Source organism: Hordeum vulgare, chromosome 3H (genome assembly GCF_904849725.1).
Source record: "Hordeum vulgare subsp. vulgare chromosome 3H, MorexV3_pseudomolecules_assembly, whole genome shotgun sequence".
Lineage (NCBI taxonomy): Eukaryota > Viridiplantae > Streptophyta > Magnoliopsida > Poales > Poaceae > Hordeum > Hordeum vulgare.
Genome location: NC_058520.1, coordinates 114175722 through 114185894, shown reverse-complemented (window position 1 = coordinate 114185894; position 10173 = coordinate 114175722).

The window sequence follows — 10173 nt, the reverse complement described above, 5'->3', positions numbered from 1 at the left end:
TTTCCAAATTTTTACATGGTAGTTGTATTAGTACTCCAAATTTGCTCATACATTTAAAACACCACCCGTTGCCATTATACTCCAAATTCGTCTTTCATGGCTAATACATAGTTTGTTGTAGGAACTGTTTGCGGTGAAAATTTGCGGATCTACTTAAGTCTTCTTCCATAAGCTTCACTAACTTCGTTTGCTCTCGTGTCGCTCACCGCCAAATCCACGAATCCCCGATCCCCATCGTAACCCCTTCTTGCAAAGAATGACGTTGTGGAAACGCTTTCTTGGGGGGGGCGTATGGTGGTCGCATCCTCCCTAAGTGACACCGACTACACCGAGAGCGCGGTCGTCTACGCCCAGAGTGCAGCCGCATCTGCATTGAGCATGGTCGCCTGCGCCGAGAGCGCGGCCGCATACGTCGAGAGGGTGGCCGCATCCGCATTGAGCACGGCCACATCCGCCGAGAGGGAACCTACAATAGCCGACAGGGCAGCTGCAGCAGCCGAGACGGCTGCAGCACTTGCTACTATGGTGGTTGCAAACGCTCAGAGCGCTCGAGGTGTCGTCCGTGCTGCCGATGTCACCCTCGTCGGGGTCGAGGCCATCCACGCCAAGATCGAGCATGCACATGCCAAGATATTCTGGGCCACCTCGGAATCCAGCATGCAACCCACGTCCGAAAAGGCGGCGGGGGCCATGGAGCACCTGCTTCCTCATTAGGTCGCCGAGCAGGAGCTAGAGTTGCAGGAGGCGGCGGAGATCGAGGAGCGCCGAGAGGACGACTTGCGTGTGGCTGAGGACCAGGTAGAGAAGAGCTTATCCGTCGAGGAATCGCCGGTGGAGTACCAACGCGAGCTCTGGCGCGACCACTACTACGAGTACTACAACCTTGACGGCGGCGTTGAGGACGAGGACGAGGACGACGATGCAGTCGACTTCAGCCGGTGGGACGTGCAGTCCATTAATGGCGGCATGTCTCCACGACAAGTCCTTGACGTCTCACCTTACACCGGTGAGGCATAGGGCGGCCCGACAGCGGCTTTAGTAAAACTATGCGTACTTAGCATTTGTTTATAATGCTGGTATTTTGTTAGAGCAATGTTTAGGTCAATTGGCTCTGTTTAATCACTAAAATTTCTCAATTCAGTAAGTGTGGTCTGTGTGTTGTAGGCTCTTTTGTGTGTCCAAATTAGCAAGCAATATTAAATTATGCAATGACGTGGATGAGGACAGTACCGAGGGAAATTTCCACCAAAATTTGAATGACCAAACTCATCGCATGTGCGTAAAGTAGAAGAATCGTTTGCGATTCACACATTCGTTCAAAGTGAATGGTGTCCGACAGCACCGCACGCAAAGTTTCCCTCCACCTTTCGAAATTTTTGGCCTACCTCCGAAATATCTAACTCCCCCTCCCCACCCCCCTTTTTCCCCAACCATAAGTCACATTTCCCCCCCTTTTCCTCCTTCCTTCTTTTCCAAGCTATAGCCGCTTCCTTGATTGTTTCCTCGGTTTTGCCGTCTCTCATCCGACCGTCGCGGTCTCCATGGTCTTCTTCAGTGACCTCGCCAGTGGTTCCTCCTCCGACGATGACTCTTTCACTACCGGGTGTGCCTCTCTTCTCTCTCTCGGGTTATGATTTGAAATGAAGGATTTTAACCGACGGCCGACTTGAGTCATGTCTTCCTCTTGTAGCTCCCTAGGACCATCAGTGGCAACGAATGGTGCGGGGTGGCTGAAGATCTGCATGCTTGTTGTCACCGTCAATCTCCATTTGCAAAGTTAGTTGCGTTTAAATCTATGGGCAGTGGGAGGAAGTTTCTAGCATGTGCAGAGAACGTTAGCCCCACTTTCGTTTACAAATCATTTGTTAGATGTGATTCACACACTGTCACTGTGCTATGTTATTCTGGAAATGATTAAGACAGTGTCACAGTTTCTACCTAGTATCTAAAAATGTTGCCATCTCATCAACGATGCCATTATAAAATTATTTGGTACCACTTCAGCAGTTTGTGCATCCAACTTTGGTCCACACATCCGAGACACCAAGTAGTAAAATACTAAAACTTTATGACACGATGGAACTAGGCATCGGAGCAACTAGGTGCTCCGGAGTCCGGTTCCCTGATTTTTCCTCTACATCGGCTTTCAAGTGCAGGGCACCGGTGCCAAATGTAGCACAGTTGTCTTGACACCGGTTTTGGCATACATAGTGGGTGGCCTTAGTGTTATTATTCTATGTTACTAAATTTGTGCATGTACACACATGTTAGTATCAATTTGATTTCATCCAAACACTATCGCTATGTTGTTGCAGTTATATTTAGCTTCCTCATAAAATGTTCAGTTTGTTATTTATAGTACATGACTAAGAACTTGTAGTGTTGTTGCGGTTAATTAAAGCTTCTGATGTTTCTGAATTTGGTTGTTGTCTCAATAACAATTAATTCATTTGCACATTGATCTTTTTGAGAAGATATGTCACAATTAACTTGTTTCTTCAGTTTTTCAAAATATGTATTTGGGGATTTTCTATGTTGCTAGAAACCCATTTTCCCTACAATTGTTACTGGTTTAGTTTTAAATATTATAGGATGAACGAAAGTGTTCTTACATGGAGTGGGTTGATCAAGAGTGGCCACGGTCTTTGAAGATGTGCCTAGCATAGCTCTGGAACATGTATGAGGAAGAGAAGAGAGATAGGCTTAGAGAAAGTGTTGCCGACACTGAAGAATATTTCAAGATGCGGGGAAAAAGAGGAAGATGGAGAATGAGCTCAGTTTTTTTAAATTAGACTATGCTAAGATGGTGTCGGTCAGTGCAAAACAGGTTCTTACTGAGCTGAAAGCACTGGTGGAGAAGATAAACCTGGCTGATCATGCATCGGTCGATTAGGAAAATGAATATATTGTTTTTATATATGAAGGTGAACTAGCTATATGTTGTATTGTGTTGTTTTCAAGTAGCTATCGTACTATGGTGTTAAAATATATTTATGTGCCTCATACAAAATTGAAAAACAGTTGTTAGATATGAAATGTGATACTGCAATTATTAATTATTTATTAATAAACCTGCTAAATGTGTCATGGAACTTTTCAACCGGTTCTAGTAGTAAAAGCGGTTGTGATGGATAGCCCAATGTCATACAGTTTTCTTCATCAAATCGTGTGTGGCATAGTTGAATAAGGCAAACGGTTAACAGAGGCACGACATGTGTGATCGTTACACCTATCAAACACGAGGCTATACATAAAACTGTGTGGGGTGTATATACGAACAGAAACGTTCGTCTAGGATTCACTGTGTGGGATGTGCACACGAACGAAAACATTTTTCTGGGATTCAATGTGTGGGAAGTACACACGAACGGAAACATTTCTCGTGGATTGGCTATGTGGGTTGTGCAGACGAAGGGAAACATTTCTCTTGGAATCACTGTGTGGGATGTACCTACGAACGGAAACGATGGCTAGCCCGATCGCACACGAGCTCATTTTATGCAGCGTGTGTGACCGGAGGGCCTATCCCCGACGGTTTCTGGGTCATGTGGGAAGGACCCCCCTATCACCCAAACTCACTAGGCGATAGATTAAAATATCACCGCGGAAAGGGGTGAAAACCGTTTGTATAACACATCGATGCACGAGTGATGATTTGATAGAGGCCATAGATTATGAAACTGTTCGCAGGATTCATCTATAATGGTTGCTGCCTAGGTGTCAACTGAATGAAGATGGTGCCAGGTTGCTATCAAATGATGAAGAAATAGAGAGCATTGTGAGAGTGGTAAAGAATGGGAACAGATTCTTATTGTTTTATGTGGATCATGAGGATAGCTACAATGATGATGGAGGAATAGATTGTGATGATGCAATTGCTAATCCCATAGCTTAGCTACCACTTGTTTTCGGTCCTAAGATGGCAAGCATTGGCACTGTTATTATTAAACAGGAAAGCACAACCGATTGCAGTTATGTTGAGGATAACGACGGGATTGCAAACATTGAACTTGAAAGCAATGAACAAGTGGGAGTTAGGGTTAGGCCAAGAGGAAAGAAGGACGAAACTGGTGAAAAAGAGGATTGGCACAATGATGATGATTCTGATGATAGTGACTATTTGTCGGAAATAGTGGACAATGACTTTGACATGGAGGCTGGGATGAGGACTCGCGCAAGATCAATTGTGTTATGTCAGTGACAAGAAAGGCAAGCAGGTTGTAGAAGATTGTAACGCTGCAGATGAAAAACAAGAAGCTCCAGATTCAGATGAATATGAAATGAAGTTCAATTTCAAAGCCTTTTCACCAGAAGATATGCATGACCCTAAATTTCATGTGGGGCAGTTGTTCTCATCGGTTGATCTTCTCAGAATGGGAATTGGAGAAATGGTGTTACGGAGAGAGTGGACATCACATTTCCGAAGATTGACCGAACAAGGCTTGGAGCTAAGTGTACAGAGCATGGATGCCCCTGGTATATGTATGCATCTTTGGACAATAGGACCATTTCAGTTATGGTGAAGACATTTAATGGTGTTCATAACTGTAGCAAGAAGTGGCACTAACATCAAACAACCTTGCCCAGAACAAGAGTGAATATGTATTACTATGTATGAACTGCGACCTTCACATCGCGTCAATTGCTCAGCTCCAACGATTGAACTGGATCCACTAGTGGAAACACTTCAATTTCACGGACACCTACAGAACACAGGTGCACTTCTCTGGAGTTCACAAACACAGCCACAGGTCATGAAGTGGGCACGCGACCTGGATGCACACTTCGGACGGAAGGACGCTTGATGACGACCAGGTGTGCGTCCGACGTCACCACATCACTGCCATCTCCGACCACCGTCGCCATCAGCACCTGCCTGTCTCCTCCATCACAACCATGGAGGGCGTCTGCGTGAGGAGCAGTTGCCCCGTCACCAGACGGAGACATGGTTCTCCCCGCCGCCACAATCCCTGCTGAAACCATTGCCGAAGCAAGCTGCGCCTCCGGACACCGGGCGCGACGGGAGGGGACAAGGGCGACTGGGATGCCACCGATGATGGGAGGGAGAGGCGCGATGGGAAGTGAAGAGGCGCTGATGCAGCCGCCGTCGCCGTTGACCGAACTGTCCGTCGCGCTCGCGCTGGCGGCACCCATCGTTCTCGATGCGGGGGTGTGAGGATGCGGGAGTGGGGTGGATTGCGATTTGGGGATTTTGACCAGGGGAGACGATCGACTTGTTTTTACTGCGGGGCCTCTATGTCGACGTGGCAGACATGGCCGTATGCCCAGGACTGGTTGTGTTAGAATTTAATTAATTATGTAATTAGTTAAGTAATTTCTACTACCTCCGTCCAAGTATATAGGGCATGCGTTTAGTTCTAGGTTATCAATTTAACTAATTTAATATATATTATATGCGATAAAAATTATATATTCAGGAACTACATCCCCACATGAATCTAATGGTATGTTATTTATTACATATAATACATATTTAAATAGTTAAATTAACAATCTAGAACTACGCGTATGCCCTATACACCTAGACAAAGGGAGTACTTGTAACCGCACGTGGATCCCTCCCACGATGCGGAACCGACATATCCTTCCTGAAGCGTCGCCTTCAGGAACCGCCTTTCCCCTGGCATATAAGTGTTCATCATCAAGGAATAAAACATACAGTTGATTCATTTGCATCTCCCTCTCGTTTAGATTACAACACGTTATCACCACTGCTCTTCCAGAGCGCTTTCGACGAGATCGAGGAGATAGACAGGAAGAAAGAAAAGCTTTCTACGGGGACAATCCGATGAAAGAGGAATTATGCCTTGTGGACAGTGCTACCACAAACTCCATACTGAAGTAGTTGAAATATTTTCAGACTCTGAAAAAGATGAATGAAGATATTTTGACAATCGCTGGACGCGATACAGTAATTGTTGGCACTGGACGTGCCATATTTACCCTCCCAGGTGGTACACAAGTGACAATTGAGGATGCCTTGCTGTATCCCGATTCATCCCGTACCCTCATCAGTTTTCGAGATATCCGTAAAAATGGTTTTCACATTGAAACTCATGATGACAACAACGAAGAGTTTCTACTCTTTACAAAAGATTACGGATATGGCAAGCAAGTACTTGAAAAAATTCCTTCGCTATCGTCCGGACTGTACTGTACGTACATCAAGCCCGTAGAACATGTTGCTTACAAGGTAATTTTTCAGAATGTTAATGCATTTCAAACTTGGCATGATCGCCTTGGTCACCCCAGTGTTGGGATGATGAGGAAAATTACTAGCAATTCAATTGGTCATAATTTGCTTGAGTCAAAGTTTCCTCAGTCATCAGACTTTGTGTGCGCATCCTGCGCCACAGGGAAACTAATTCTGAGGCCATCAACCTTAAAATACAAGCTGAACCACTTCAGTTCCTTGAACGCATTCAAGGTGACATTTGTGGTCCTATCCAACCATTATCTGGACCATTTCGGTATTTCATGGTTCTGATTGATGCATCTACACGATGGTCACACGTGTGCCTTCTATCCACACGAAACCATGCATTTCCCAAGATAATGCGGGAAGTAATTAAGTTACAGGCCCATTATCCAGAAAGTCGGATTAAATCAATTCGCATGGACAATGCTGCAGAATTCTCTTCACGTGCTTTCAATGACTATTGCATGGCCTTGGGGATAGAAGTTCAGCACTCTGTCCCATACGTCCATACTTAAAATGGTTTGGCCGAATCTCTAATTAAAAGGATCAAACTCATTGCAAGACCTTTGTTAATGAATTGCAGCTTGCCAACTTCGTGTTGGGGTCATGCAATTTTACACGCCGCTGACTTAATCCAATTGCGACCTACTGCATATCACAGTACTTCCCCTCTGCAATTGGTACGTGGAAATCCTCCCAGCATTTCCCATCTGCGTAAGTTCGGATGTGCTACGTACGTCCCAATCTCACCACCACAGCGGACATCCATGGACCCACACAGGAAACTTGGGATCTATGTGGGGTACAAATCACCGTCGATTATCAAGTACCTGGAACCCCTTACTGGAGATCTATTCACAGCCCGTCACGCTGATTGCATTTTTGACGAGGAACATTTTGCGGCATTAGGGGGAGATTTCAAGTACCAGAAAGAATGCCCGGAAATTGATTGGAATGCCATTGCCATTTCAACCTCTGATCCACGTACTCAAGAGACCGAACTACAAGTTCGGAAAATTATCAATTTGCAACATCTTGCAAATAATCTGCCATATTCATTTACTGATCTAAAAGGTGTTACAAAATCCTTGATTCCAGCCAGGAATGCGCTCGAAAGAGTGGAGGTACCAACTAAAACCACTCAACTCCCTGTTCCTAAAAAGAGAGGGAGTAGTACGGCCTCTGACCCGGAACCTGCTTTTCGCAAGCAGCAAAGGAGAGAGAGGAGAAAATCTTCAAAATCAGTAAATGCAAGTCAACTCAACGTTGATGAACACCTTATGGGTAGTTTACACCCAGTGGAAGGGCAACCTTCACAACCCAGCTCCAGTGTGCACAAACTAGCTGGAACATCGGAACACCTAGACTCAATCGTATTGGGAAATAACGAAGAGTCTCTAGGGGTGCAAGAAATTTCCATCAACTATGTTGATTCTGGAGAATCATTTGACCGCAAGTCTACGACTGTCGACATATATTTTGCTGAAAAGATTGCAGATATCCTTATCACTGATCATGATCCAAAGTCTATCGTCGAGTGCCAAAGGCACTCCGACTGGCCTAAATGGAAGGATGCAATCCAAGCAGAAATTGCCTCGCTTAACAAAAGGAAGGTATTCACTGAAGCAATACCTACACCTCCCAATGTTTTCCCTGTGGGATTCAAATGGGTTTTCCTCCGGAAACGGAATGAGAACAATGAGGTGGTGAGATATAAAGCAAGGCTCGTAGCACAAGGTTTTACGCAGAAACCCGGCATTGATTTCAATGAGACATACTCTCCAGTAATGAGTGGAACAACTTTTCGATATCTTATATCTATGGCAGTACAAAATCGTCTATCCATGCAGTTGATGGACGTCGTGACCGCATATCTTTACGGGTCAATAGATTCGGACATATATATGAAGGTTCCTGACGGAATCTCTGTCCCGAGTAACAATGCAAAACGCAACATGTATTGTGTAAAGCTGAATAAGTCATTGTATGGCTTAAAACAGTCGGGGCGGATGTGGTACAACCGACTAAGTGAGTTCCTTCTTCAGAAAGGTTACTCCAATAGTGATGATTGCCCATGTGTCTTCATCAAGAAGTCCTCTACAGGATTTTGCATCATTTCTGTGTATTTGATGATCTCAACATCATCGGCAGTGCACCAGATATTGATAAAGCACGCAATCACCTAAAGATGGAATTTGAGATGAAGGATTTGGGTCAAACCAAATTTTTCTTGGGTCTCCAACTCGAGCACCTTACCTCAGGAATAATGGTACACCAAGCTGCCTATATCCAGAAAATATTGGAGAAATTCAATATGGACAAATCCTACCCATCTAAAACGTCCATGGTGGTTCGATCTCTAGACATAGAGAAAGATCCGTTCAGACCAAGGGATGATGGTGAAGAGATTTTGGGACCCGAGGTTCCATATCTCAGTGCTGTTGGAGCGCTGATGTATCTTGCAAATTGCACAAGACGTGATATTGCATTTGCAGTAAATCTACTTGCTAGACACAGCGCAGCTCCCACCAAACGCCATTGGTCGAGAGTCAAGAATGTCTTTCGATATCTCCAAGGCACAAAGGATCTTGGCCTATTCTTTCAGTTCCAGAAAAAACTGGACTGTGGTATAATTGGATATACAGATGCTGGCTATTTATCTAATCCCCATAATGCCAGATCGCAGACCGGCTTTGTGTTCCTACATGGTGGAACTGCTATATCATGGAAGTCTTCGAAACATACCCTAGTTGCAACATCTACCAATCATTCTGAAATAATTGCTTTATACGAGGCATCGCGTGAATGCACGTGGCTTCGCAGAATGATAAACCACATACAACAGTCATGTGGAATTGGTTCTATCGAATCACCTACCATTATCTATGAAGATAATGCGGCTTGTGTTGCACAGATGCAAACAGGATACATAAAGAGCAATATCACTAAGCATATTGCCCCTAAGTTGTTTTATCCCCATGAACTCCAGAAAAGTGGTGAAATCAACATCTTGCAAGTCAAGTCATGTGATAATCTCGCTGATCTTTTCACAAAGTCTCTACCAGCTTCAACATTCTAGAAATACATTCATGGAATTGGTATGCGACGGCTCCGATATTTGCAAGAGTCAGGGGGAGTATCCTCCTGAACTGTTCCTGTTCAAAGCCTCATATTACACTCTTTTTCCCTTTATGAGTTTACTTTATAGGTTCTCATCGAGGTTTTTAATGAGGTAATATCAACATAAGATCATATGTCATACTATCTGTTTTCCCCACCGGGGGTTTTAGGAAAGTATATACGACATATTTATTGTCCTCTTATTCTATGGATACATTTCATATAGAGTTAACGGAGGCAATAACCATTATATGCGGTATCATTTTCTCCTTATTTTCCCACAGGGTTTGAAGGAGTTTTAGCTGCATATACTACACCACTCCTTATATTTTTCCCACAGGGTTTTTGGAGGAGACTATTTCAAGATGATGAACACGCTCAAGGACAAGTATAGATTAGGGGGTGTTAGAATTTAATTAATTATGTAATTAGTTAAGTAATCTCTACTTGTAACCGCACGTGGATCCCTCCCACGATGCGGAACCGACATATCCTTCGTGGAGCGTCGCCTCCAGGAACCGCCTTTCCCCTAGCATATAAGTGTTCATCATCAAGGAATAAAGGGCTTGACTAGGCAGCGGCGCCGCATGTAGGTCTTGTCGTGCGGCGGCTCGACTAAAAGCAAAGAACACGCGCACCAAATGCAGAAAAAAGGGTAAGCCCGTAGGCTGGCGCACACATGCATCCCAATCCCGATTCCACACTTCTGTGACGGGTCACGACCACCACTTCTCTCCTGCTCCTTTCATCCCCAACGTGAGGTACTTCTTCCAGAAAGCATGACTCCTCATACCAGGTTATAGATTGCACAGTTGCCTTTAGAAAACACCAAG